This window comes from Cryptomeria japonica, chromosome 3 (genome assembly GCF_030272615.1).
Source record: "Cryptomeria japonica chromosome 3, Sugi_1.0, whole genome shotgun sequence".
NCBI lineage: Eukaryota > Viridiplantae > Streptophyta > Pinopsida > Cupressales > Cupressaceae > Cryptomeria > Cryptomeria japonica.
The window spans coordinates 967557789-967582787 of NC_081407.1; the positions used below are offsets into that span (position 1 = coordinate 967557789).

Here is a 24999-nt window from a genome sequence, read left to right on the forward strand (position 1 = left end):
CCGCAAGCAATACTCAGGTCAACTTGATCCATTATATCAAGTTGCTTGTATTAACTTGCTATATCAAAATCCATGTAAGAAATACTCTGGTCATCTTGAATCTTTATGTCAAGTTGCTTGTATTTTCTTCCAACATTTTAAAGCTCAATGATGAAAAATAAAGCACCATGGATCATCATTCCATCTCATTTGTATATATTGCATTCCGTTGCATTCCATCCATCCATACATTCATAAATAGCTGCATATCATTCATACATAGTAATGACAATGGATACTCTATTTTCCTCTTCTTCCATAGGAATGTAATAGGTCCTCCATATCTTCTATCTAACATCAAATCCCCCCTCACCCTCCCTATCTTGATCATCAATATCATCCTAATCCCTTCATCGCTTCCCATCCTCATTCATCCACACAATCCAGCAAGTTGCTATGTCTACACAGATACATCGACTCCCACACACCTAGACTATCAACAGATACTCTGATCAAGTATCTTCGGGTCTCAACAGATAATCGATTATGGTAATCCTAGACTACATCAGGCATTTATCATAATGACCTAGTCTCAACGGGACTGCCATGATTCCCCACAACCATCCATCACACGCACATACTATCAATTGATTAGCCAATCAAACACAATCCAACGGACAATTACATCAATTGTCTACGTCTCAACGAGTATTTTGCTTCATATACCTTGACTTCATCGGGCAATTACATCAATTGTCTAAGTCACATCAGGTCACTTTGATTCACTTACTCAGACTTTATCATGTCCAAGTGACCAACTGACATCAACTGTCACGCTTTGACTTGACCGGGGCAATTAAACCGATTGCACCAGATTGTCCAACCAATTTTGATCAATTGTATAGCATCAATCCAAACCCCACACTACATCTGCTATGTATCTCTTGCATGACCTCAGGGTACTCGCTGGCTTGTTGTTTCTTCATATTCACTCCATTTTCTCCCATTCTTTCATCATTAGTTCTAATTTCTTCTATTCTACCTCCCCTCCACTTTTCATTCTTTTTCGAGAGATCGCCCGATTTAAAAAAAAAAAAAAAAAAAAAACATTCGGCCCATCCCTCGAGGGGGCATACCACCCATTAAATTTACATTTTATGGGGCATTTCTTCACACCTATTTTTCTTTCTTTGAAACGACGCGATAAACCGCACCGTCTCAAAGAGGGGCAAATGTAGTCACATAAATCTGTCCACTTAATTAAATGAATACTTAGTATTTATTTGATTATTTAACCATCAATTAATAATTAATTAAATTAATATTTAATTAATTCATCTTAACCCTCTTCTCCTATTAATTAAATAAATTATTCAATTTATTTGATTTAATTCACTTAACCAAATTCAGACCATTAATTAAATAAATAAATCATATTTGTTTAATTAAATCTTCTCTCACATTTAAATAAATTAATATTTATTTAAATCTCCCAAAATCCCACCTCTTACATTTAAATAAATAAATCATTTATTTAAATCACCTTTATCCTCCACCCACTTGTATTTTCCTACAAAAGCAAGTTGCACAATTATTTTAAATAAATAATTTATTTAAATCACCTTTATCCTCCACCCACTTGTATTTTCCTACAAAAGCAAGTTGCACAACTATTTTAAATAAATTATTTATTTAAAATCCTATTTATCCTCACCCACTTGAAACCTTTAATGGTTTCCCTTAAAGTATTCAAACTTGATGGCTTTAAAGTCTTCAAACTTGATGGCTTCCTTCTATAGTCTTCTTAAGACTTTAATGGTTTTCCTTAAAGTCTTCAAGCCTTTAATGGTTCCCCTCAAAGTCTTCAAGCATTTTAATGCTTTATCTTCTTTTTCTCATTTAAATAAATTGATATTTATTTAAATATTTATCCAAATGCAACTTACACCATTTAATTGAAATAAATGATTTTATTTTAATTGAAAATACCAAAATTTCTCCCACTTGCATTTTCCTACAAAATCCACTTGTATGCCTAAACCCCTTCTAAATTCTTCTAAACCCTTCCTAATTAGCCTAATCCATCCCCTAAATATTGTCACATTCCTAAGCAAATTGGAGTCACTTCTCAAAGACTCCAAAGTCTTTGAAAAACAATTAATGCTTTGTGTGTTCAACAAATTAACCCTCAAAGTCTTGGATAACCTTTGAAAGCTTCCAACCTTCAACCACTAAATGGCTCAAAGTCTTTGATAACCATTGAAGGCTTTCAACCTTCAACCACTTAATCCCCAAAGTCTCCAATAACCATTAATGGTTAATTCAACCCTCCCACATGGTTAAAACATTTGTTTTGACTCAACCTCTACCCAACCCAAAGGTCTCATCAAGCCTTTAATGCTTTGACCATGATTATCTCTTAATCATTTGCACAAAGGTTTATCCTTGGATTAACTCTTAATCCAGTGGGTAATCTTAATTTAGACTTGACCCTTACCTTCTAGATAACCATGAGGTCTTCTCAGGCCTTTAATGCCTCCAACCTCTTCTCTCAACCCAATCCTATGTTGACACTTGTCACCATTTTATTGGTGCCAATTGTGCACATGGATCCCCAACTTTCAAACTTGGCCCTTGATTAAACCACTCAATCTTAACCCTTCATTTCCCTATTTCTTCTATAAATAGAACCCTTCTCCTCAAGCAAAAGGAGAAGCATTTTAGAGTATTGTTGTTATACTGGCATTAGCATAGAGCTTTTTCATAGCATCACTATCTACTCTAGCATAGTATTTAGCTTTTCATTTCATATTTGAAGCTTAGTATTAAATCTCAATCCTCCATAAGCATCCATAGTGCAAAAAGCTGCTGAGAGCTACACTCATTTGGGACTTGGAGAGGAGAGGAACAAGGGAGGAGCAACTATGAGCATCTTGATTAGCTATTTCATTTTATGTTTATATGCTTTCTATTTCATGCTTAATATCTCTCTTGATATGCCTGTTTAGGATAATCTTTTGTTGCTAACACTAACGTTTGTTTCTTGTGCTCTTGTGTGTGTTGTCATCAAACAGATTTTCTAATCCTTTTTGCAGAGCATCATTTGGTGAACCCGACGTGAATCGATCAAAGGTCAAGTTATTGCAGATTAGTTGGCTGATGCACCTCTCATAGGCGATCATCCTCTCATTTCCAATTTTCCAGATGAAGAGATATTCATGATTACAGAAGCACAGTCATGGAAATTATACTTTGATGGTTCATACACTAGGCACGGCTCGGGGGCAGGCATTCTGTTTATCACACCTCAAGGTGATAGCATCCCGAAGTCTTACAGGCTCACATTTCCATGCACAAACAACATAGCAGAGTATGAGGCCTTGATCACAGGACTCAGATTAGCCATACAATGGAAATTAAAAGAACTGCAAGTATATGGCGATTCCCAACTAGTCATTCGACAAGCAACAGATGAGTATCAGACCAAAGATGATAAACTCATGCCATACAAGCAAATGGTGGACAATCTAAAGACATCATTTACTACTATCACTTTTGAGCAGATACCAAGAGATCAGAATCGAGCTGCTGACGCTATGGCTACCATCGCATCTCTACTAGATCTTCCACAGAATTCAACACGATACGAGTTCTTGGTAGAACAGCTTTGGATCCCCGCTTATGATATCCCTGAATCCGAAATAATATGTCGCCTTGTCGGTTCCGAATCCCCATGGTACGGTGAGTTCTACACCTATCTCCGCGATCACACCCTTCCTCCTAACCAATCAAATAACCAACGTAAAACCTTCATTCGCCAAACTGCTCGATATACCATTATTGCCGAAACCCTATACCGACGTAGTCTTGATGGTACTCTCCTTCGATGTCTAGAACAAGATGAGATAACAAAGGCTTTGGAAGAGGTACATGAAGGAATTTGCGGGACTCACTCAAGTGGTCCATCACTAGCCAAGAAACTCATGCGAGCTGGATACTATTGGCCATCTATAGAAAAGGATTCCTACTACTTTGTCAGGAAATGCAAGAAATGTCAAGTTCATGGCGACCTGATACATGCACCAGCACAAGAACTGCAACCAATCACAACACCATGGCCTTTTTGTCAATGGGGTCTTGATCTTGTGGGTAAAATCCATCCATCTTCATCCAACGGCCATAAATTCATTATTACCGCTACCGAATATTTCACAAAGTGGATCGAAGCTGTTCCACTTACTCAAGTCACCGGCAAGCAGATCGCCTCATTCATCCTCAATTACATCATCTGCCGGTATGGTGTGCCCATGTCCATTGTCACAGATAACGGTCTTCCTTTCAAAAATCAGGATGTCCGTGAGCTTTGTGAGAAATTTCATATCCAACACCGCTTTTCCACTCCCTATTACCCACAAGGCAATGGTCAGGCCGAAGCATCCAATAAAAACATATTGAGAATCCTAAAGAAGACAGTCAATGATGCCGATCGTGATTGGCATGTTCAATTGAATCCAGCATTATGGGCATATCGAACTAGCATTCGAACCCCTACAGGTGCAACTCCTTATTCATTGGTCTATGGTGCAGAAGCTATCTTACCTATTGAGGTTGAGATACCATCATTACGAGTTTCCTTGCATAATCTCATCGATGATGAAGCATACAGAGTCTCACGTCTTCAGGACTTAGAGTTACTTGATGAGAAGCGACAAGCTGCATACAATCACCTCAAAGCCTATCAGCAGCGCATGAGTAGAAGCTACAATCACCGAGTTAGATCTCGTACATTTGAGGTAGGTGATCTTGTTCTTCGAGAGAATCCTCGCAACCAACCAAACAGAGAACATCAAGGCAAGTTTGAATCAAATTGGCTAGGCCCATATGTTGTCACTGCTGTATTTGGGTCCGGGGCATATCAGTTGGCTACATCAGACGGAGAACCGCTCGCAGATCCAATCAACAGCATGCACCTCAAACGGTTTTATACCTAAGCTGTATAGAGCATCAGGCTCCCCTACATATCAGAAAAATACCAAAAACATTCAGAAAATGTCCTGAAGAAAATACAAAAACATTCAAAAAAGTAAAGAAAAATCATGCATCCAAACGGTGAACAACCACTCCGGTGGCACCTTGGGTAAGTGCGATGGTGAAAACCTGGCAAACAGGCGCCACTCGTAAAGACAATGGCTCCAGTATCTTTCAGCCTCATTGCGATCACATTCATGCACACATACATCCATCCATCCCAACCATGGCTTGTTATTTGATCTGCAATTAAGAAAATACTCCATGCATCTAGCATCCCACCTTTTCATAGTCAGGTCTACAAACTGGGGGCAGTACCCTTACCCTCGTGAAGGAAGTGGATTCTACATTGTCTCATATGATTCATTACGCTCTTCATTCAGACAATCATCAGAAAATATCAAAAACATTAAAAAATGACTCTCAAAATACCAAAAACATTCAAAATTGTTTCACAAAATCCAAAAAACATCGGAAAACCCATCAAAAATCACACAAAAACATGGCAACACCTTGTACATACCCATCCGATCAGATACAAAATAAACATTAACACAGTAGTCACACAATGACCATTTATCAATCGACCACACAATCCACATCCAACAAATCCGAAACTGTCTTTAAAAACAAGGATGCATCCTTCCTTACCAAAACAAAGACAAAAGTGACGTTTTCTTTGACAAGAAAATTATGTTAAGCTATCAAATACTTGGTTGATTTATGAGTACAATCATTTGTTTATCTGTATCGGGATCTTTCAGCATTGTTTTGTATCGTTTGCGCATTATTTCCGATGAAGTTCTGGGGCATGTACTAATGGTGTCTACGTGGGAAGTTCACTAAGCTACGTGATCTTATGCCAAATGCAGTCATAGATCATTACGGCTTGCTGACTACATCGTATACCTTGACCATATGAGCATGAACCATTACCAAGGATCCATATTCTTTTATTCTTTATGTATATACTGTTTGTTTGCAGGTACAATGCTCATTCTTTGGTTCCTCCTCATCCAATTTGGATAAAGGTTTTTATTTCTTAGTACGGTATGAACTTGTCTCAGGATATGATCAACCTAAGATCAAGGAGGACGATCCAAGTCATGCACGAAAGGAGATAATCCTTATCTGTTCCGCAAGCAATACTCAGGTCAACTTGATCCATTATATCAAGTTGCTTGTATTAACTTGCTATATCAAAATCCATGTAAGAAATACTCTGGTCATCTTGAATCTTTATGTCAAGTTGCTTGTATTTTCTTCCAACATTTTAAAGCTCAATGATGAAAAATAAAGCACCATGGATCATCATTCCATCTCATTTGTATATATTGCATTCCGTTGCATTCCATCCATCCATACATTCATAAATAGCTGCATATCATTCATACATAGTAATGACAATGGATACTCTATTTTCCTCTTCTTCCATAGGAATGTAATAGGTCCTCCATATCTTCTATCTAACATCAAATCCCCCCTCACCCTCCCTATCTTGATCATCAATATCATCCTAATCCCTTCATCGCTTCCCATCCTCATTCATCCACACAATCCAGCAAGTTGCTATGTCTACACAGATACATCGACTCCCACACACCTAGACTATCAACAGATACTCTGATCAAGTATCTTCGGGTCTCAACAGATAATCGATTATGGTAATCCTAGACTACATCAGGCATTTATCATAATGACCTAGTCTCAACGGGACTGCCATGATTCCCCACAACCATCCATCACACGCACATACTATCAATTGATTAGCCAATCAAACACAATCCAACGGACAATTACATCAATTGTCTACGTCTCAACGAGTATTTTGCTTCATATACCTTGACTTCATCGGGCAATTACATCAATTGTCTAAGTCACATCAGGTCACTTTGATTCACTTACTCAGACTTTATCATGTCCAAGTGACCAACTGACATCAACTGTCACGCTTTGACTTGACCGGGGCAATTAAACCGATTGCACCAGATTGTCCAACCAATTTTGATCAATTGTATAGCATCAATCCAAACCCCACACTACATCTGCTATGTATCTCTTGCATGACCTCAGGGTACTCGCTGGCTTGTTGTTTCTTCATATTCACTCCATTTTCTCCCATTCTTTCATCATTAGTTCTAATTTCTTCTATTCTACCTCCCCTCCACTTTTCATTCTTTTTCGAGAGATCGCCCGATTTAAAAAAAAAAAAAAAAAAAAAACATTCGGCCCATCCCTCGAGGGGGCATACCACCCATTAAATTTACATTTTATGGGGCATTTCTTCACACCTATTTTTCTTTCTTTGAAACGACGCGATAAACCGCACCGTCTCAAAGAGGGGCAAATGTAGTCACATAAATCTGTCCACTTAATTAAATGAATACTTAGTATTTATTTGATTATTTAACCATCAATTAATAATTAATTAAATTAATATTTAATTAATTCATCTTAACCCTCTTCTCCTATTAATTAAATAAATTATTCAATTTATTTGATTTAATTCACTTAACCAAATTCAGACCATTAATTAAATAAATAAATCATATTTGTTTAATTAAATCTTCTCTCACATTTAAATAAATTAATATTTATTTAAATCTCCCAAAATCCCACCTCTTACATTTAAATAAATAAATCATTTATTTAAATCACCTTTATCCTCCACCCACTTGTATTTTCCTACAAAAGCAAGTTGCACAATTATTTTAAATAAATAATTTATTTAAATCACCTTTATCCTCCACCCACTTGTATTTTCCTACAAAAGCAAGTTGCACAACTATTTTAAATAAATTATTTATTTAAAATCCTATTTATCCTCACCCACTTGAAACCTTTAATGGTTTCCCTTAAAGTATTCAAACTTGATGGCTTTAAAGTCTTCAAACTTGATGGCTTCCTTCTATAGTCTTCTTAAGACTTTAATGGTTTTCCTTAAAGTCTTCAAGCCTTTAATGGTTCCCCTCAAAGTCTTCAAGCATTTTAATGCTTTATCTTCTTTTTCTCATTTAAATAAATTGATATTTATTTAAATATTTATCCAAATGCAACTTACACCATTTAATTGAAATAAATGATTTTATTTTAATTGAAAATACCAAAATTTCTCCCACTTGCATTTTCCTACAAAATCCACTTGTATGCCTAAACCCCTTCTAAATTCTTCTAAACCCTTCCTAATTAGCCTAATCCATCCCCTAAATATTGTCACATTCCTAAGCAAATTGGAGTCACTTCTCAAAGACTCCAAAGTCTTTGAAAAACAATTAATGCTTTGTGTGTTCAACAAATTAACCCTCAAAGTCTTGGATAACCTTTGAAAGCTTCCAACCTTCAACCACTAAATGGCTCAAAGTCTTTGATAACCATTGAAGGCTTTCAACCTTCAACCACTTAATCCCCAAAGTCTCCAATAACCATTAATGGTTAATTCAACCCTCCCACATGGTTAAAACATTTGTTTTGACTCAACCTCTACCCAACCCAAAGGTCTCATCAAGCCTTTAATGCTTTGACCATGATTATCTCTTAATCATTTGCACAAAGGTTTATCCTTGGATTAACTCTTAATCCAGTGGGTAATCTTAATTTAGACTTGACCCTTACCTTCTAGATAACCATGAGGTCTTCTCAGGCCTTTAATGCCTCCAACCTCTTCTCTCAACCCAATCCTATGTTGACACTTGTCACCATTTTATTGGTGCCAATTGTGCACATGGATCCCCAACTTTCAAACTTGGCCCTTGATTAAACCACTCAATCTTAACCCTTCATTTCCCTATTTCTTCTATAAATAGAACCCTTCTCCTCAAGCAAAAGGAGAAGCATTTTAGAGTATTGTTGTTATACTGGCATTAGCATAGAGCTTTTTCATAGCATCACTATCTACTCTAGCATAGTATTTAGCTTTTCATTTCATATTTGAAGCTTAGTATTAAATCTCAATCCTCCATAAGCATCCATAGTGCAAAAAGCTGCTGAGAGCTACACTCATTTGGGACTTGGAGAGGAGAGGAACAAGGGAGGAGCAACTATGAGCATCTTGATTAGCTATTTCATTTTATGTTTATATGCTTTCTATTTCATGCTTAATATCTCTCTTGATATGCCTGTTTAGGATAATCTTTTGTTGCTAACACTAACGTTTGTTTCTTGTGCTCTTGTGTGTGTTGTCATCAAACAGATTTTCTAATCCTTTTTGCAGAGCATCATTTGGTGAACCCGACGTGAATCGATCAAAGGTCAAGTTATTGCAGATTAGTTGGCTGATGCACCTCTCATAGGCGATCATCCTCTCATTTCCAATTTTCCAGATGAAGAGATATTCATGATTACAGAAGCACAGTCATGGAAATTATACTTTGATGGTTCATACACTAGGCACGGCTCGGGGGCAGGCATTCTGTTTATCACACCTCAAGGTGATAGCATCCCGAAGTCTTACAGGCTCACATTTCCATGCACAAACAACATAGCAGAGTATGAGGCCTTGATCACAGGACTCAGATTAGCCATACAATGGAAATTAAAAGAACTGCAAGTATATGGCGATTCCCAACTAGTCATTCGACAAGCAACAGATGAGTATCAGACCAAAGATGATAAACTCATGCCATACAAGCAAATGGTGGACAATCTAAAGACATCATTTACTACTATCACTTTTGAGCAGATACCAAGAGATCAGAATCGAGCTGCTGACGCTATGGCTACCATCGCATCTCTACTAGATCTTCCACAGAATTCAACACGATACGAGTTCTTGGTAGAACAGCTTTGGATCCCCGCTTATGATATCCCTGAATCCGAAATAATATGTCGCCTTGTCGGTTCCGAATCCCCATGGTACGGTGAGTTCTACACCTATCTCCGCGATCACACCCTTCCTCCTAACCAATCAAATAACCAACGTAAAACCTTCATTCGCCAAACTGCTCGATATACCATTATTGCCGAAACCCTATACCGACGTAGTCTTGATGGTACTCTCCTTCGATGTCTAGAACAAGATGAGATAACAAAGGCTTTGGAAGAGGTACATGAAGGAATTTGCGGGACTCACTCAAGTGGTCCATCACTAGCCAAGAAACTCATGCGAGCTGGATACTATTGGCCATCTATAGAAAAGGATTCCTACTACTTTGTCAGGAAATGCAAGAAATGTCAAGTTCATGGCGACCTGATACATGCACCAGCACAAGAACTGCAACCAATCACAACACCATGGCCTTTTTGTCAATGGGGTCTTGATCTTGTGGGTAAAATCCATCCATCTTCATCCAACGGCCATAAATTCATTATTACCGCTACCGAATATTTCACAAAGTGGATCGAAGCTGTTCCACTTACTCAAGTCACCGGCAAGCAGATCGCCTCATTCATCCTCAATTACATCATCTGCCGGTATGGTGTGCCCATGTCCATTGTCACAGATAACGGTCTTCCTTTCAAAAATCAGGATGTCCGTGAGCTTTGTGAGAAATTTCATATCCAACACCGCTTTTCCACTCCCTATTACCCACAAGGCAATGGTCAGGCCGAAGCATCCAATAAAAACATATTGAGAATCCTAAAGAAGACAGTCAATGATGCCGATCGTGATTGGCATGTTCAATTGAATCCAGCATTATGGGCATATCGAACTAGCATTCGAACCCCTACAGGTGCAACTCCTTATTCATTGGTCTATGGTGCAGAAGCTATCTTACCTATTGAGGTTGAGATACCATCATTACGAGTTTCCTTGCATAATCTCATCGATGATGAAGCATACAGAGTCTCACGTCTTCAGGACTTAGAGTTACTTGATGAGAAGCGACAAGCTGCATACAATCACCTCAAAGCCTATCAGCAGCGCATGAGTAGAAGCTACAATCACCGAGTTAGATCTCGTACATTTGAGGTAGGTGATCTTGTTCTTCGAGAGAATCCTCGCAACCAACCAAACAGAGAACATCAAGGCAAGTTTGAATCAAATTGGCTAGGCCCATATGTTGTCACTGCTGTATTTGGGTCCGGGGCATATCAGTTGGCTACATCAGACGGAGAACCGCTCGCAGATCCAATCAACAGCATGCACCTCAAACGGTTTTATACCTAAGCTGTATAGAGCATCAGGCTCCCCTACATATCAGAAAAATACCAAAAACATTCAGAAAATGTCCTGAAGAAAATACAAAAACATTCAAAAAAGTAAAGAAAAATCATGCATCCAAACGGTGAACAACCACTCCGGTGGCACCTTGGGTAAGTGCGATGGTGAAAACCTGGCAAACAGGCGCCACTCGTAAAGACAATGGCTCCAGTATCTTTCAGCCTCATTGCGATCACATTCATGCACACATACATCCATCCATCCCAACCATGGCTTGTTATTTGATCTGCAATTAAGAAAATACTCCATGCATCTAGCATCCCACCTTTTCATAGTCAGGTCTACAAACCGGGGGCAGTACCCTTACCCTCGTGAAGGAAGTGGATTCTACATTGTCTCATATGATTCATTACGCTCTTCATTCAGGCAATCATCAGAAAATATCAAAAACATTAAAAAATGACTCTCAAAATACCAAAAACATTCAAAATTGTTTCACAAAATCCAAAAAACATCGGAAAACCCATCAAAAATCACACAAAAACATGGCAACACCTTGTACATACCCATCCGATCAGATACAAAATAAACATTAACACAGTAGTCACACAATGACCATTTATCAATCGACCACACAATCCACATCCAACAAATCCGAAACTGTCTTTAAAAACAAGGATGCATCCTTCCTTACCAAAACAAAGACAAAAGTGACGTTTTCTTTGACAAGAAAATTATGTTAAGCTATCAAATACTTGGTTGATTTATGAGTACAATCATTTGTTTATCTGTATCGGGATCTTTCAGCATTGTTTTGTATCGTTTGCGCATTATTTCCGATGAAGTTCTGGGGCATGTACTAATGGTGTCTACGTGGGAAGTTCACTAAGCTACGTGATCTTATGCCAAATGCAGTCATAGATCATTACGGCTTGCTGACTACATCGTATACCTTGACCATATGAGCATGAACCATTACCAAGGATCCATATTCTTTTATTCTTTATGTATATACTGTTTGTTTGCAGGTACAATGCTCATTCTTTGGTTCCTCCTCATCCAATTTGGATAAAGGTTTTTATTTCTTAGTACGGTATGAACTTGTCTCAGGATATGATCAACCTAAGATCAAGGAGGACGATCCAAGTCATGCACGAAAGGAGATAATCCTTATCTGTTCCGCAAGCAATACTCAGGTCAACTTGATCCATTATATCAAGTTGCTTGTATTAACTTGCTATATCAAAATCCATGTAAGAAATACTCTGGTCATCTTGAATCTTTATGTCAAGTTGCTTGTATTTTCTTCCAACATTTTAAAGCTCAATGATGAAAAATAAAGCACCATGGATCATCATTCCATCTCATTTGTATATATTGCATTCCGTTGCATTCCATCCATCCATACATTCATAAATAGCTGCATATCATTCATACATAGTAATGACAATGGATACTCTATTTTCCTCTTCTTCCATAGGAATGTAATAGGTCCTCCATATCTTCTATCTAACATCAAATCCCCCCTCACCCTCCCTATCTTGATCATCAATATCATCCTAATCCCTTCATCGCTTCCCATCCTCATTCATCCACACAATCCAGCAAGTTGCTATGTCTACACAGATACATCGACTCCCACACACCTAGACTATCAACAGATACTCTGATCAAGTATCTTCGGGTCTCAACAGATAATCGATTATGGTAATCCTAGACTACATCAGGCATTTATCATAATGACCTAGTCTCAACGGGACTGCCATGATTCCCCACAACCATCCATCACACGCACATACTATCAATTGATTAGCCAATCAAACACAATCCAACGGACAATTACATCAATTGTCTACGTCTCAACGAGTATTTTGCTTCATATACCTTGACTTCATCGGGCAATTACATCAATTGTCTAAGTCACATCAGGTCACTTTGATTCACTTACTCAGACTTTATCATGTCCAAGTGACCAACTGACATCAACTGTCACGCTTTGACTTGACCGGGGCAATTAAACCGATTGCACCAGATTGTCCAACCAATTTTGATCAATTGTATAGCATCAATCCAAACCCCACACTACATCTGCTATGTATCTCTTGCATGACCTCAGGGTACTCGCTGGCTTGTTGTTTCTTCATATTCACTCCATTTTCTCCCATTCTTTCATCATTAGTTCTAATTTCTTCTATTCTACCTCCCCTCCACTTTTCATTCTTTTTCGAGAGATCGCCCGATTTTAAAAAAAAAAAAAAAAAAAAACATTCGGCCCATCCCTCGAGGGGGCATACCACCCATTAAATTTACATTTTATGGGGCATTTCTTCACACCTATTTTTCTTTCTTTGAAACGACGCGATAAACCGCACCGTCTCAAAGAGGGGCAAATGTAGTCACATAAATCTGTCCACTTAATTAAATGAATACTTAGTATTTATTTGATTATTTAACCATCAATTAATAATTAATTAAATTAATATTTAATTAATTCATCTTAACCCTCTTCTCCTATTAATTAAATAAATTATTCAATTTATTTGATTTAATTCACTTAACCAAATTCAGACCATTAATTAAATAAATAAATCATATTTGTTTAATTAAATCTTCTCTCACATTTAAATAAATTAATATTTATTTAAATCTCCCAAAATCCCACCTCTTACATTTAAATAAATAAATCATTTATTTAAATCACCTTTATCCTCCACCCACTTGTATTTTCCTACAAAAGCAAGTTGCACAATTATTTTAAATAAATAATTTATTTAAATCACCTTTATCCTCCACCCACTTGTATTTTCCTACAAAAGCAAGTTGCACAACTATTTTAAATAAATTATTTATTTAAAATCCTATTTATCCTCACCCACTTGAAACCTTTAATGGTTTCCCTTAAAGTATTCAAACTTGATGGCTTTAAAGTCTTCAAACTTGATGGCTTCCTTCTATAGTCTTCTTAAGACTTTAATGGTTTTCCTTAAAGTCTTCAAGCCTTTAATGGTTCCCCTCAAAGTCTTCAAGCATTTTAATGCTTTATCTTCTTTTTCTCATTTAAATAAATTGATATTTATTTAAATATTTATCCAAATGCAACTTACACCATTTAATTGAAATAAATGATTTTATTTTAATTGAAAATACCAAAATTTCTCCCACTTGCATTTTCCTACAAAATCCACTTGTATGCCTAAACCCCTTCTAAATTCTTCTAAACCCTTCCTAATTAGCCTAATCCATCCCCTAAATATTGTCACATTCCTAAGCAAATTGGAGTCACTTCTCAAAGACTCCAAAGTCTTTGAAAAACAATTAATGCTTTGTGTGTTCAACAAATTAACCCTCAAAGTCTTGGATAACCTTTGAAAGCTTCCAACCTTCAACCACTAAATGGCTCAAAGTCTTTGATAACCATTGAAGGCTTTCAACCTTCAACCACTTAATCCCCAAAGTCTCCAATAACCATTAATGGTTAATTCAACCCTCCCACATGGTTAAAACATTTGTTTTGACTCAACCTCTACCCAACCCAAAGGTCTCATCAAGCCTTTAATGCTTTGACCATGATTATCTCTTAATCATTTGCACAAAGGTTTATCCTTGGATTAACTCTTAATCCAGTGGGTAATCTTAATTTAGACTTGACCCTTACCTTCTAGATAACCATGAGGTCTTCTCAGGCCTTTAATGCCTCCAACCTCTTCTCTCAACCCAATCCTATGTTGACACTTGTCACCATTTTATTGGTGCCAATTGTGCACATGGATCCCCAACTTTCAAACTTGGCCCTTGATTAAACCACTCAATCTTAACCCTTCATTTCCCTATTTCTTCTATAAATAGAACCCTTCTCCTCAAGCAAAAGGAGAAGCATTTTAGAGTATTGTTGTTATACTGGCATTAGCATAGAGCTTTTTCATAGCATCACTATCTACTCTAGCATAGTATTTAGCTTTTCATTTCATATTTGAAGCTTAGTATTAAATCTCAATCCTCCATAAGCATCCATAGTGCAAAAAGCTGCTGAGAGCTACACTCATTTGGGACTTGGAGAGGAGAGGAACAAGGGAGGAGCAACTATGAGCATCTTGATTAGCTATTTCATTTTATGTTTATATGCTTTCTATTTCATGCTTAATATCTCTCTTGATATGCCTGTTTAGGATAATCTTTTGTTGCTAACACTAACGTTTGTTTCTTGTGCTCTTGTGTGTGTTGTCATCAAACAGATTTTCTAATCCTTTTTGCAGAGCATCAGAACTAAAAGAACCCTTGAGACAAATGACAGAATATATTGAAGCAATTTGTGAGACAGATTTCCAATCACTGTCCGCGCAACCAACACTCTTTGATTGTAAATCCCCTAACAATCAGAAGTTGCTCGTAGAAGTACAAAGGAACAAAATGGTGCATGGGGTGTTCCTTGAATGGTTAGATACTATCAGGGGAGAAGGAAAATAATACATTGGGCATTTGAGCAAGGTGTATGATGATGCTGCTAAGGTTATCCAAGAATTGGGAAAGGAGAACACAACTTGGAAGAACAAAGAAGCCAAATGGACCCAAACAATAGCCCACATGGAAGTTCAAAATCATGGCGTAATGAAGTTCCTTGTAGAAAATCCTTCACAAGGATTTGATGACAATGTTTTGTACATTTGCAAAAAAAAATTGAATGGAGAAATTCAGTAATAAAACAGGGCTATGAGGAATTTGTTAAACTTGGGCAAGAATTATCTGAATTGATACAAAACATGCTTAATGATATGGAATGCATTGGAGTGAAATATATTAAGGAGGATGAGAAAACCTTGACACTGCTAATGCTATAAGTAAATCTTATGAAGTGCAAATTGATATGGTTAGGAATGCAATAGTGGTCACAAAGAAAAATTTCTCCACAATTGCTAAAATCAAATCCTTAGTGTTTTTATGCATAGATCATTTTAACAACCATGTTGATAAAGTAAAACAAGTGTTCCATGATAAAGAGTTTTGGCAACAATGGATTTTACACATGGGCATCCCAAATGAACCTGTCATCCAACAATTCACATAGGCATTCACGGAGTGGAAGAAGGATCAAACTGGTCGCCCATTTCCATGAATTGGATTGTTGTTCCCGTGTTTTCTTTCCTTTCTGTTGTTTTTAGTTTAAAAAATAGTTTTATAAGTTAGTTTCAAAAATAGACTATTTAACTTACCCTTGGGCAGAACGGTGTAACTCTGTGGTTACCGAGTGGTTAAGGTAGAAACTTTAGTTATATATTTCTGGAAAAAGACTTTAAAAAGGTTTGAGAAATTTTGTAAAGATTGACAAAAAAAGTTTTAGATACTTGTGGATTTTCAATGAAGGCATTTTATCAGTGAATAAAATTAGACATTTTCAGCAACTTTCAAATCTATGTATTTAAATGCAGAAAAGAAATCTCTGTTGGGATAAATATGTTTGTATTGAATCTGTTACTTCTTTGATTATCCACCTTCATACGTTTGTGGATGATGTAGCAAGTAATTATTTTGTTAACTTTGTGTGGATCTGATTCCCCTTGTCCTGGGAGACACGAGAGAGACTCAATCAGAGTCCATGATTTTATTGCTTCCTTAATTAAAATTTTTGAGGAGTAAAGTTATTTTTTATTGTAAATCTGTGGGTTTACATATAGAGTGTTTATCTTCCTAGCATTCATGTGGTGTTGACTGATGAATGTGAAAAGCCTTTTCTCGCTTTCTAGTTAAACGTGAAGTTAATATTTGTGTGTGTTTAAAAATTCATCGAACATCATATCAGAAGTTGCACCCTTATGCAGAGGGTAAACAATTCATTGGATCACCCAATTGTTGGTTCTATTTGTCTTTCACAAAACTAAGGGCATACATGAGTCATTTATTATAAAATTACGAAAGGCTAAATCTTCACTTTTAACCAGAAAGCGAGAAAAAGGTTTTTCACATTCATCAGTCAACACCACATGAATGCTCAAAAGATAAACACTCTATATGTAAACCACAAGATTTACAATCAAAAATAGATTTACTCCTCAGAATTTTTAATTAAGGAAGCAATAAAATCATGGACTTTGATTGAGTCTCTCTCATGTCTCCCAGGACAAGGGGAATCAAATCCACACAAAGTTAACAAAAGAATTACTTGCTACATTCATTCATTCTTACTAACTCTGCTATCCAAAAATTCTTCAATCTCATCTAGTTTCTTCTCAGGAAACTACTTTAATTTTGATTCACTATCACTGAGTTCTGCTTCATGATATCAATAAAGATCATTGAAAATAGGTGATATGTCCAAGGTATCTGGTAGCTCCACTTCATTTGCATTACCCAAATCAAATTTCCTCAAGATCTTACACGGTTCAAACTTCTTCATTCTCAACTTATTATATGTTCCAACGAGAAATCTCCCCTTTCTCAAATATACCATCACTTCATCTCCAACTTCAAATTCCTTATGTCTTTTTTTCTTATCTTCCTTCTCCTTAAATTTTTTGTTCATATCTTCCAAATATCGCTTTACCTCTAAATGTAATGCCTCCATATGATTTACAAATGTTTATGCTTTTGGACTCCTCTTAGCTTCATGACTGATATCTTTCAATTTTGAAAATCCCTTAGGATTCACTTCGGTAACTATCTTAAATGGTGTCTTCCCTATACTCCGATTTACTAAATTATTATATGCAATCTCTATCTGTGCCAATATCAAATCCCAACTTCCGAGTTTATCTCCACTCAAACATCTCAACAAATTTCCCAAACTCCAATTCACAACCTCGGTCTGTCCATCTGTCTGTCGGTGAAATGTAGAAGTAAACTTCAAATCTATATTCATCTTCTTCCAAAGTGTCCTCCAAAAGTAACCAACAAACTTGATATCTCTATCTGAAACAATGCTCTTCGGTAACCCATGCAGTCTCACAACTTCTTTAAAAAATAGATCTGCTACATGAACTGCATCTATTGTCTTCTTACATGGTATAAAATGTGTCATCTTTTAAAATCTATCTACCACCACAAATATAGAATCATTTCCTCTCCGAGTCTTTGACAATCCCAATATGATATCCATACTTATATCTTCCCAAGGTCTCTCTGATACTGTCAAAGGTTTATATAGTCCGATATTCTGACTACTTCATTTTTCAACTTGACAAATTATGCAGCTCTGAACAAATTTCCTGAAATCCTTATGAATCTGAGGCCAAAAGTAATTCTCACTCACCAAGACATTGTCTTATCAATCCCAAAATGTCTTTCCAATCCTCCACTATGTTTCTCCTTGATCAAACTATCCCTCATAGAACTCCAACGTATACACAACTGATTTCCCCTAAATAACATCTCATCCTGAGTGAAATAATCAAACCGCTTACTCCAGTCCACAACAACAATTTCAGCACAATCTCTCCAAGGCTCTGCAAAATTAGGGTCTTCCAAATACAGGATTTTCAATTTATCAAATCCCAATACCGCAACTCTCATTTCTGTTATCAAATTTCTTCTTCTACTCAAGGAATCAACAACTTTATTTGACTTCCCACTCTGGTGTTTTAAAACAAAAAGTATAACTCTACATAAACTCAACCCATCTCATATGTCTTTGATTCAACTTACTCTGACTGCTCAAATACTGCAAAGCCTAATGATTTGTGTACAATACAAACTCCTTAGGAAATAAATAGTGTCTCCACTTCTTCAAGGCTTGAATTATGGCATAGAAATCTTGATCATACATTGAATATCTTGTTCTTGCATCATTCAACTTCTCACTGAAATATGCTACAGGTCTTCCTTTCTGGGTCAACATAGCTCCAATTGCACTTCCACTAGCATCATATTGGTAGCAGCAATATCCAGATTAACTCTCTCTACCAGATCATTCTGTTTTGATTCTTCAGTCTAAATAGGATTCAAAACAATGTGTTGACCATCATCATATCCCCAAGATCTGATTTATTTTCCAAGGTTCTCATCTACCTTCACATTTACAATTTCCACTATCTTTCTCTGTCTCTTATTGTAGCATCAGTAGACTTTTCTCTTTGTAGAATAACCCAAGAAAATCCCTTCATCACTTCTTGCATCAAACTTTCCTATGTCGTCATCTCTCTTGATATAACATATGCTACCAAATATTCTGAAATATATCACAATAGGAACATGACCAAACCATAGCTCATAAGGAGTCTTACTGGTCTCATATTTAATATGAACTCGGTTGAATGTGTAAACAACAGTGCTAATATCTTCTCTCCAATATATCTTCGGAACATTTCCTTCAATCAACATAGTCCTTGCAGCATCCAAGACAATCATGCTCTTCCTTTCAACAACTCCATTCTGCTAAGGGGTTCTAGGAGCAGATAATTGTCTTCTAATCCTATGCTTCTCAAAGAATGAATTAAAATAACTAAAACAAAATTCACCACCTCTATCAGATTTGAGACATTTCACCTTCAATCATGACTCAGTCTCAACTTTTTCTTTAAATAACTTGAATTTTTCTAATGCTTCAAATTTCTCCTTCAAAAAGACAACCCACATCATCCTATAATAATCATCAATTAGCAACATAAAATATATGTCTCCCTGTACACTTTTGACAATTGTAGGTCCACATAGGTCAGTATGCACAAGATCTAGAAATCCATCATATGTATACTATTTTCTCTTGAAAGAAATTCTTGTTTGCTTACCCAATTGACATTCCTTGCATACTGGATTAGCAAGATTAACAATCTTAGGAAGATCTCTAACAACTTGTGTAGAACTGATCTTAATCATTGAATCAAATTTATATCATGACACATTCTCCTATGCCACAACCAACTTTCATCAATTTGAGCAATTGAGTAACTTTTCTCACTAGCATTCAAATGAAAGATATTACCTTCAGTCTTAGATCCAGGTGCAATCTCTATACAAGAGGCATTTAGGATCTTGCATTTACCATTCTTGAATTGTAAATCATAACCTTTGTCAACCATCTATCCAACACTCAAAATATTATGCTTCAAACCTTCAACATACCGAACATCATCAGTATTATGCTTACCATCAAAAGAAATATAACCTCTACCACAGATCTCACAGGCTTTGTCATCTCCAAATCTCACTATTCCGCCATCATACCTTTCCATACTCACAAATTTGCGTCTATCACTTGTCATATGATGTGAACACCCATTTTTAATCACCCATTCATCTTTTTCTTCAAATTTAGTTGTTAAAGATTTATCCTCTATAGTGCAACTAGTGGAATCAACAAGTATCGGTCCATCTTCTTCAATGGCAAGAAATACAACTTCATCTCCTTCTGATTCTTTATCTATAACACCTTCATCAGCAGCATAATAGAAAATGTTATGATTCTTATACTTCTAGTTAGACTTGTAAGGCTTATCATACTTCTCATGCTTCTCATATCTATCATTTTTGTCATTCTTATCAAATTTATCATGCCTATCATACTTAGCCATTCTCTTCGGGCACCTAGAAGCAAAATGTCTTACCTTATTGCAAGAGAAACATTTAAAGGGCAATTTTCCATCATACTTACCAGCTCTCCTTTAGGCAATCTTTGGGCAATCAATGCTTCAAGCTCATCTAGTTCTCTTTCTTGCTCTTCCATCTCTCTCCTTTCTCTTTCATATCTGGATATTTTGTGTTCTTCAGATTCATAATTCTGCTTTGCGGATATAGATGCTCTAAATCTTGTCTCAGACTTTCCATGTGATTAACCGAATTGGTTTAGCTCAAATGCAGCAATCTTTCCAACCAACATATCTCTTTTTATTGTAGTCACACTCCAGATCTCATCAATAGCAACTACCTTATGTTTGTAACTAGGAGGCAAAGTTCTCAACACCTTAGCAACAATTTTATCTTCTTCAAGGCTTCCACTGGCACATCTGATACCTAGGACAATGTCATTCACCTTATCCATAAAGGTGTTTATATTCTCATCTTCTCCCATCTTCAACATGACATATTTTCTTTTCAAACTCTGCAACTTAGAAACTTTGATTTGTTTATCTCCTTCATATAGGGTTTCAAGCTTCTCTTAGATCTCATGTGTGGTTTGAAGTCCCATGATATTTGTCATCTCTGAATCAGTCAGGGCACTCAGCAATGCTTTCTTTGCTCTAATGTTATGTTCAGTTTCCTTGATCTCATCAGCAGTAACCAGTCCATTCAGAGGAGCGGAATAGGCATTCTTTGTAATCTCCTAGTAATCTTCTCCAAGACATCTCAAATGCACTTCCATCTAGTACTTCCATATAGCATAATTTCCTCCATCAAATCTAAGACTCTCCTTCTTAAAGATAACACCTCCAGTTCCAGTTGCCATCCCGGATCTCCTCAAGCAGTTAAGCTTCTTCTGGAGGATCTAGCTCTACTACCAATTGCTAGCAACAACAATGAAAGAAAACTAAGAGGGGGGGTGAATCAGTTTTCACTGGATCCACAAACTTAACCACAAATACAGATTTGATAAACTGCAACAATAACAAATATAAGCAAATTGATAGCACAACACACAACACCAAGATTTTGACGTGGAAAACCCGGTTAATGGAAAAATCACGGTGGGAACCTACCCACAATAAGATTATACTCTGCAGTAGTATGTGTACATATTACAATGGGGAACGCACATGCATATTGCCTAGAACTCACTGCTCAAAAGATAATGACCTAGAAGGCTACAACCCTCAAGGAAGTCTCACTGACTTACAATAAGATTCAAACTATAATCCAAAAGAAATGAATTGCAATAATAGCATCTCTAAATGCCTGATGATAGTTCCGGTTAAACTCAATTGTCTGCATTGCCACACCAATCTCTGTTCAATCACAAAGTCAAAGGATGAATCGCTTGTCCACACATATACTTCTCTATGATAATGCAGACACAACCTTTGCACCAAAATTGCATGACAATATCACCTATTTATACAATTCATTAACCTTGACATCAAACTCGGCTAAACCCTCAGCTCACAATTACAAAATTGCATCACACAATACAAAGATCGACCACCAGACCAATACAATGATATACATGACATAACATGGACCTAATTCAAATCTCCAAACACATAACACCACCAGAAATCATGCCAAGATCAACTGCAACATGCTACACCACCAAGAAAACGCATAACATGAAGAACATCTTCGATTCAACAAAATCACCAACACCTCGCACAATGTTCAATGCAGATCATCAGGACAAATAGGAAACAATTAGGAAACACCAACAAACATGTTAGATTCATCGGAAACAACTGTACCAACACCACTTATCAAATCTTCAGCGATCAACATCTGAAACTCAAGAACACTCAAACAACAACAACTGTCAGGAAGAAAGATAACTTGTGGAGCACCAAATCATGAACTATCTAAAATGAAGATACAAAAGACCATCCCAAAGACTCAAATAAAGATCTGATCACACTAGAATACACTAGATGAAATAATGAACTCTATAAAGCACTAATTAGAAAAACAAACTGCAAAACCGGATCATATGATATGATGAATTAAGCTTCCTAGATCACCAAAACCAATATAGAAGAATGCAGTGATACTCTAAATACTCCATACACCAAACCATGATCCCAATAAACCAATCAGCAATCATTGGAGCAGGAATATGTTGACATCAATGACAAAAACATATCCTAGCAGCAACAATGTCCAACTCGTTCTGCTTAGATCAAGGGCGGGACTTGGGAGACTACATCAATCTGCTGGATCCTTTCTATTCTTGGGATCTAGTGGAGTTGGTAAACAGAGCTTGCAAAGGCTCTTGCAGAACAACTGTTTGATGATGAAAACTTGCTGGTCTGGATTGATATGCTTGAATACGTGGAGCAGCATTCAGTTTCTAGGCTCATCGGTGCTCCACCTGGGTATGTATCATGCAATAGGTTTATTTCAGATTGGAGTTTTTCCAAATAATTTATTTATATATTGAATAAAAACAGCTATTTTTTGAGCTGAATTTTAATCAATTATTGTAGATATGTTGGATATGAAGAAGGTGGACAACTAACTGAAGCAGTTAGAAGACGACCATATAGTGTTGTTTTATTTGATGAGGTGGAGAAGGCACATGTATCTGTATTCAACACCTTGCTTCATATGCTTGATGACAGTAGATTGACGGATAGACATGGTCAGACAGTTAATTTCTCCAACATAGTCATCATCATGACATCCAACCTCATAGCAGAGTACTTGCTTGCAGGACTCTCTAGACACACAACCATGCAAGTTGCCTGAGAGAGAGTATTGCAAGAAGTGTGTGCAATTAAGTAATGGCTTATTATAAACAGTGATATTCATACTTGTGAATAATAGAATATTTTAATATCTCACATTTATAATTTGAAAATAAATGTCAATAAAATGCCCTTATTTACAAGTGATGATAGATAAGTAACACTTTTCCAATAGAAGTTTACTGGTTGTGAGTCACTAAACATTATTGTAGTTGTTGATTGAAGGGTGCTTCAGACTTCATACAATAATGTTTTGGTTGGACATGTTCTTATTGCTGATCTTAGTGATTTCACTGTTTAAATCTAATTTATATTACTAATGTTAGTGATTTCACTATTTATATATAATTTAGGCGCTACTACACCAGTTTGAAGTCCATTATTAACTCTGTGCCAGATGTAAATATCATATGACAAGAAGTTTCCCTAATGCTTTCATATTCCAATTGATGTTTATTACTACATGTTCAGAAGTGTTAGTTTATTTCAAAATTATATAAGATCTAGAAATCCAAAAATTTGAATATATCGGTATTGGGTATGCCCGGGGTACACCTAGATTACTGCATGGACACAGATTCCCAAGTAGTACCTTGGGCATAACTGGGGATGAACTTGCATCGAACCCGTATCAGAATCCAACCCACACACAAAGTAAGTTTCTATTGCATGCTTCGATGCTGGTCCAATCTATTGTTCAATGGCTAAGAACCATTTTAACGATAGATTGAAATTATGGCCTTATATTAGAAGGCCCTGGTCCAAAAGTTTAGTTATCTAAATACCTTGATCTATGCTATCTTCCACTAACCTTCCATAAAATATAGAGGATCGATAATGAAAATTATGCTACTGTTTAATGCATAGGAAACGGTTCAACAAAGTGGATGTAAGCATATTACCCTATAAAGATGTTGACTCAAACATCTTAATTGGCTTGCACAAAAATTGGAAGATAAGTAATGAAATGTCAGGACAACCTAAAATAGCTGAAACAAAGCAAAATAGCTGAAACCCGTGAAGTTTTCAACATTGCTTCTTCGTTATGAGGAAAACTAAACTGATTACTTTCCAATTTCTAAAAGGTGGAAGCACCAAACATTATAGATTGTTGGCACTTTCTTGGAGTATTTAACTCTCAATATGATTCTATTATATTTTGGTTCTGGATATACATCAGTGTTTTATTGTTGTTATTAGAACAGCAGTCGGTCATCCTAACTAATTGAACTGGTTACCTTTATAGGAAAAACCAAAAGAAAATAGCTTATCAGTTACAAATTACAGGTTTTGTTATATATGCTATTTTGGTACTTCCATATTACATTTTGTAGAATGACTTGTCTTGGCATTTAGTTTTCAGTTGACTGAATTTCTGTTTTGGTTTCTGCAGGTTTGTAGTGTTAGACCCTTAAGGCACTGGCTGGAAAACAAAGTTGTGACCCAATTGTCTCGAATGCTCATCACTGGAGAAATTGATGAAAACTGTACTGTCTGGGCACTCAAGGTTATCCTATCATGTGGAAAGGAATGGAAGACTACTTTAAAATCCAATCACTAAGTTAAAATTTGGAAATCCCT

The 24999-nt window shown here is 36.5% G+C and overlaps 1 pseudogene; it reads left to right on the forward strand.

Moving 5' to 3' along the window:
* On the forward strand, nt 1–24979 carry LOC131035577 (chaperone protein ClpB1-like; annotated as a pseudogene).
* Nucleotides 24980–24999: the final 20 nt, after the last annotated feature.